This window comes from Harpegnathos saltator, unplaced genomic scaffold (assembly GCF_003227715.2).
Source record: "Harpegnathos saltator strain DR-91 unplaced genomic scaffold, Hsal_v8.6 scaffold659, whole genome shotgun sequence".
Taxonomy (NCBI): domain Eukaryota; kingdom Metazoa; phylum Arthropoda; class Insecta; order Hymenoptera; family Formicidae; genus Harpegnathos; species Harpegnathos saltator.
The window spans coordinates 915887-922500 of NW_020230492.1; the positions used below are offsets into that span (position 1 = coordinate 915887).

Consider the following 6614-nt stretch of genomic DNA (forward strand, 5'->3'; position numbering starts at 1 on the left):
AGATACCCGTGAGTTGTACAGCTTCTATTGATAAACACGAATCTACCTAGTGCCGTCATCGACATCATTATCAGCACCTCCCCCCTCCAGCCCCTAGTGAGGTTTGAATCAGTACGTTCGCGCGCTCTAACGGTGGTGTCCGAAATCGGATCGCGCGATTCGGCGCGTGCGCAAGAGTCATCGTGTACTGTCTCGCTCGCTGAGGACGAACCGAAATAAATCGAACGACGCTGAGCCGATCAGCAGTACGGTATTTGCTAAACGTGTTCGCTTCGCGTCAGTGTGATGATCAAAACGAACGGTTATCGTCACTCTCATTGTTGTTCGTGGCACTGTGCGAAGACGAAACAGCCGTGATCCGTAATTCGTGCTTCGAGCACCGAGTTGCTAGGTAGAGAAAAGTCCGAGAACCTGCGTCGTCGTTCGCTGCCGCGGTCACGGATGCATATGGAGGTGCGTACAACGCTCGCTTCGATGTATACTTCCTCTGCTCCTTCGCACGCGCTTTTATCAAACTCGACGGTGACTCTGAGGTATTTTGCAGTCGCGACGGTGACGGTCGCGACGGTGTCTCTCGATGCAAGACAACACATGCGAAACGATGCTGCGCGACGTAACTCGCCGCGAGCGAGACACAGCGTACTAAACGATCTACACGGCGGGAGACAATTCGTGCAGCAGGCTGGTGTCGCGATTATAGAAAACGCGTGTCCTGTCCTTTATCGAGTCGTCGTCGCTTCGACGAGTCGGCATCGAATTCTCGAGCGAGCCGTCGAGCGTGAATTTCAAGTCGGACTCGCGATAGCCGCATACTCCATATTTGTCGCCAATCGCATCTTCAACTGCGCATTAATATTGTTGCCTCGACTCTCCTCTCGAGTTCCGTATACATTTCTCTCGCACAGGCAGCTTTGATAGCTGTTGCGCATCGAATTTACGCACGATCAAGCTCACGGCTACGTCATGTTAAGGATTGTGTTTGTATATGCGTTCTCAGCTGATGGAGTCTGTCAGCTGCCTCCATACGCCGCCGCGCGTGCCCCGCCTCACCTCGGTTCACCTTACTTCGCCCTCTCCCCGCTTCATTCTTGTCACGCCTCTGCTTCGCCTCTCCCCTCCCGATCTCATCCCATCCTGTTTGATCCTCTCTTCTTCTGTGTCCCGTCTCGCTCCTCTGCGCCCTTCATGCCGCCTTTTCTTACCCCGCTTTACTTCGCTCCTCATCATCCTTCCCCCTCTCCTCGTTTCGCCTAGTCTAGTCTGGTTTAGTCTTGCCTAACCTAGCCTAGTCTAGGCTAACCAAACCTAACCTAGACTAGCCTAGCCTAGTCTAGTCCGGTCTGGTTTAGTCTAGTCTAGTCTAGCTTAGCATTAGCTTAGCATTAGCTCGGCTTTAGTTTAGCTTAGCTTAGCTCAGTTTAGTTTAGTTTAGTTTTGTCCTGCCTTTTCCCGTTCCGTCTCTCTTCATCCTGTTCGTTCGCCTTATCGTGTTCTTCGTCTCGTCCCGTTTCACCCAATCAACCCAACCTAACCTAACCTCACCTCATCTCACTTCATATATCGCGCGCTTCCTCTCTTTGCTTCTTACCACATCGACCTCATCTCTCACTTTACTAAACTCTGAATTAACCTCACTGTGTGTATGTCTCATCTCAAACTCTAACTTACACCTGACTCTAATTTGATCTTATCTCACCTCACCGCACTTCATTTACTTTGTTCTATTTATCTTGTCCTTATCCGTTCGGTTATAAACAATGAATGCGAGTATCCAGTCATATTGACAGTTTGTTGTCTTTTATTTTTCTGTTATCGCTGGTTAAATTTTGAAGATTCGAGTGATGTTTTCGTATTGAATTTATATCGCGACTTTATTTATAGTTGAAATTTATTTTTATTAGGATTTAATATTTGTTACTATAAATCAGTCGTAAATATGTGTGTGTGTGTGTGTGTGTTCTATATTATATTTAATCGTTGTTTTATGATTCTACGGTGGTTTACCGCGCAATATGGTAATTCGGGCTATCGGTGTATTTGTAAAATACTATTTTATTTATGTTATGTGATATGCGCAATACTATGTAACATAAACAGGAATATCGCTGAATAGCGCGTCAAGTTGTTTTGTATGTACATATCCGCAGCTGATTTGATCATCGCATTTCGAAATCGTTGAAACTGTAATCTCGGTAAAACATCTTCGATCGGTTTCCTCAGAGCTCGCAACAACTACTGTGCAACATTCACGTTGCTCGGATCTTTTGTCTCTCAGGAATAATTCGACACTTGTATCTTATGAACGAGTTACAGGGAGAAAATAAGCGTACGTGACAAAGAACAATGACCCGAATTTACTACCCACAGCGCAGTCCACACCACGTTGTTCTTTCTCTCCCCTCCCCCAGCTTCTCTCTCTCTCTCTCTCTATCTCTCTCTCTCTCTCTCGGTATCTGTTAAAGTTGCTTCGACATTTCCATGTTAGAATTTCGTCATACCACGAAATTTTAACTTTGCTTTCTAATCTGTCGTCTTTCTAATCAAGCCAACGTGTAATTGCGTATAAGTGTAATGGTTCTTTTCAGTTTTACGTGTATACGACGTACATATAGCACGTCGATCGAACGTGGTGTCGCATCGCATCACGTCGCGTCGCGTCACGTCGCGTCGACCGCGTAAACCTGTTGGGCGACGGTTTTGTGTACATTTACAGCTGACTGGACTATCAGCTGACTGTGCACGACGGCATTGTCGCGCAGTGATACGCATAGTGCGCACTTTGCGATATTCCCGCCTCTTTGCGATTGAAATTTTCTTTCTTTGCCTTCCTTCCGCCCACGCTGTAATCAGTGCGTTATGAGTCGCAATGACATTGTGAGGAGGATAATGGCTGCCGCCATTCGATCTTCAGACAAACTTCCGACGTCGTTCTTTTATAGTTGATGACCGGGGTTACGACTCGCGTGTAAACTCCCGTATATAGAAGAGTTTATAAATAACTAAAGAGACTTTGTCTCTTAGCGCGGCCTTCGACTGTCAAACCTCCGTTCGCTCTTCTTCAACAGGCCTCAAGACGTTTATATCGGATAGAAGAATATCGTACCGAGTACATTAGAAGAATAATTAAGGAAACTTGTTAATTAATAATAAGGTTCGAATATCTCGAAAACTGAGCCCGATAGACAAAAATGTTTCAGACAAAAGTTGCATGGTTTCAAGAGGGACATAAAACAGCTATATCGATTTATAGATGGCGCCACTTTCGAGATATTCACTGGTCTTTTTACTTTTCTTAAATGGAAATCCGAATTTTTTTATTATATCATCTTTTTCCGCCAATTAATTTGGACAACTTTTGAAACATTCTTTTACTTGCCTAATATTTTTTGAGATATTTAAGGAAAACTTGGTAACTTTTTCAATATTTAATTCACGATATCTCGCTAATTATTTGTCGAAAGAAAAAATGATATGAGACTTTTTTACTCTATTTAGTCTCAAGAATATAATAATGTTACAATAGCGCCCTGACTTTTGTTAATTTGATGATTTTGAAATTTCCAAAAGTCGATATGTACATATATATATATATATATATCATAGTAGTCACAGATGCTAAAAATATTGATGCATCTCGTCAACTTACCCGATCGAGTAGCATGTATGTAATTAGAAATATACGAGGGCAGTCTGAAAAATTCTCGGCCTGACATAGATGGCATTAGAAACTGTCAAACTATAATTGTATTGGAAAGTGGCATCCCTGATATAAACCCATGTAAAATTTTATTTCGATCTGTCAAGTCATTCGAGTAGTAGCACCAGTTTAATATTGACGTGTCATTGTCTTTTTTAAAATGAAAAAAATTGAATATCGTGCAGTGATCAAATTCTTTGTTTTGGATGATTTAACACCAACAGAAATTCATCCGAAATTGTTAAAAGTGTATAAGGATGCATCAGCTTCATTTTCCACTGTGAAAAAATGGGCTGCTCTTTTTAAATCTGCTCGTACAAGCCTCGAAGATGATCCACGCGAAGGTTGTCCAAAAACTGCTACAACACCACAAAACATTCAACAAGTCCATGATATGGTGTTAGATGATCGGCGAGTGAAAATGCGTGAAATAGCTGAGGCCATAGGCATCTCAGAAGAACGAATTGGAAATATTTTGCATCAAGAATTACATATGAAAAAGCTTTGTGCAAGATTGGTGTCGCATTTGCTAACAATTGACCAAAAACGCATTCGAATGCATATTTCTCCATCCAAGCGTGTTTGGATCGTTTTAAGCAAAACGGAAAATGGATTTCAAGCGTCGTTTCATAACTGTTGATGAAACTTGGATCCACCACTATACACCAGAGCGAAAATAACAGTCGAAACAATGGATTGAAGCCGGTGGACGTGCACCAAAGAAGGCAAAAACGGGGTTCCATCAGCAGGAAAGGTTATGGCAACAGTTTTTTGGGATTACAAAGGTGTTTTGTTGATCGATTATCTTCAGAAAGATAAAACGATTAATTCTGAATATTATTGTAACCTTTTGGATCTATTGGATGCAAAAATTCATGAGGAAAGACCTGCTTTAAAGAAGAAAAGAATCGTTTTCCATCAAGACAACGCACACATGTGTTCACACAAGTGTTTTTGACAATGGCAAAATTCAACGAATTAAAGTACGAATTGCTTGAACATCCAGCGTATTCACCAGATTTGGCTCCCTCTGACTATTATCTGTTTCTAAACCTGAAAAAATTCCTGGCTGGAAAGCATTTTACATCAAATGACGGAGCTATTGCAGCCGTGGATGGATATTTTGCAGACCTTCCAGAATCACACTTTAATAATGGTATTGAATTATTGGAAAAACGTTGGAATAAATGTATCGAAGTTTTAGGAGATTATATTGAAAAATAAAATATATTTCACGGCAAAAAAAAATTTTCTTTCATTGTTAGGCCGAGAACTTTTCAGACTGCCTACGTATATATATTCAATAGAAGGCTGACGAAACGAAATATAAAAGTGTGCTCGTTGCACCATCTTTTTTGGAAGATCAAAATTGGGATAATTTTTATCTTTGTAATGAAACAACATTTGTACCAAAGTGATAGTGAGCGCAAATAAATGTAGCGGAGAACAACAAACGAAAAATCATGCTTTCCGATCTCTACCTGCGTTCTGCATTCTGCTTCATAATAAAGCCGTTGCTCTTCTTCGTCGCTCGTGCAATTCGTAGGAGAAACTACTTTGCTTATCTATAAATTGTTTATCTCTCCAACCGTATGTGATAACGAAGTTTCAATTCATAATTTCTCAACGCTCTGTGTTTGGATATATGTAAGTAACTGGAATCAAATTGTAGCAAAAGTCGGACAATTTTTGTGTTTAAGAGAAACAATCTTGCGACGTTCGTCCAGATTTAACGAGCTCGAAGTCGTCTCGCGTCGGACGCGTGTTCGCGCGGAGAGAACGAAAGAGAAGCGGATATATATATATATCTCTCTCTCTTTTTCTCTCTCTTTCCTCGAGTAGCAATGACCCTGAGTAGTGTATCGACTCGAAAGTCCCGTCTCTCTTTGTTCTCCGCGGTCCGTTAGGAAACTTGTTCCCATGCGCGTTTTCTTTTCGAGTCGGTTGCGATCGCATCTCGATTTCTCGCTTCCCCCCTTCGTCTCTCGACGTTTCTTTCGAAATGTCACTGTTCTGGGTGTTTAGATCGTGTCTAATGCGATTCCCTCAACTTTGTTGTCCCCTGAGCGTTGCAACGCTCGCTCCACGTATCGAATGTGCATGCACTGGAGGTGAAAGGAGCAAGACGATGTCGCTGTCGCAAGGTTCCAACCGATCAGTTTCGATTAGTGAGAACTTGGCGAGAATACGCGGGGGGATTCATGAAACAACGTCCGCTACATCCAAAGAAGAACAAGCGAAAGCCGAAATAAATGCGTCTATATACGGAAAAGAAAAGCTCTATAGGTTTAACGATTCATAACAATATGGCCTTGTCTCTTTGTTTGAGTGCGCGCTAGCACGTGGCGGCGGCGCGGCGCGGCGCGGCGCGGCGCGGCGGCGGCGGCGGCGGCATTTCAGTCGATACGCGGAAGAATACGTAGCGATGCAATTGCGCTTGAAAGTTACGTGGTGGAAAGTTAACGTGCTTTCAACGTCACGTTACACGCTTGTCAGCGGGCGCGTTGGCCCATTGTCGGTTCTTCTTTCTCATACGAAGAAATAAAATGGAAAACACGGATATACTTATCAAGAATGCAAACGAAGCGAAATTGCGCGAAACTGCCGCAACTCCGCGCAATCAGTGTATAATTTGTAGAGATGTGCGAACTATTCGAATTCAAATCGAATCGAATCTAATGTAATTCGATTCGATTCGAATCCGAATCCCTATGATTCGAATTCGAATAATACGAATTGCAATCAAATATATTATTTTGTTCGCGTGCATCAGCTGCGTCGAAAACGGGCCGTCTGGGCCTGTTTGAACCTTTAACTTGTAATTAACTTAACTTATAATTAATAACTTAATTATAAATTACTTTAAATATTTAAATATATATTTTACTTTAAGATGATATTACAATATCAATATTCC

The 6614-nt window shown here is 42.1% G+C and overlaps 1 protein-coding gene across 1 annotated transcript in view; it reads left to right on the forward strand.

Moving 5' to 3' along the window:
• The first annotated feature begins 214 nt into the window (after positions 1-214).
• Positions 215-6614, forward strand: part of Ypel (Yippee-like) — an 11054-nt gene continuing 4654 nt past the window's right edge. Inside the window, exon 1 of the mRNA XM_011144349.3 lies at positions 215-453. The gene's annotated coding sequence lies outside the window, so the exon portion shown is untranslated. The remainder of the gene's footprint in view (positions 454-6614) is intronic.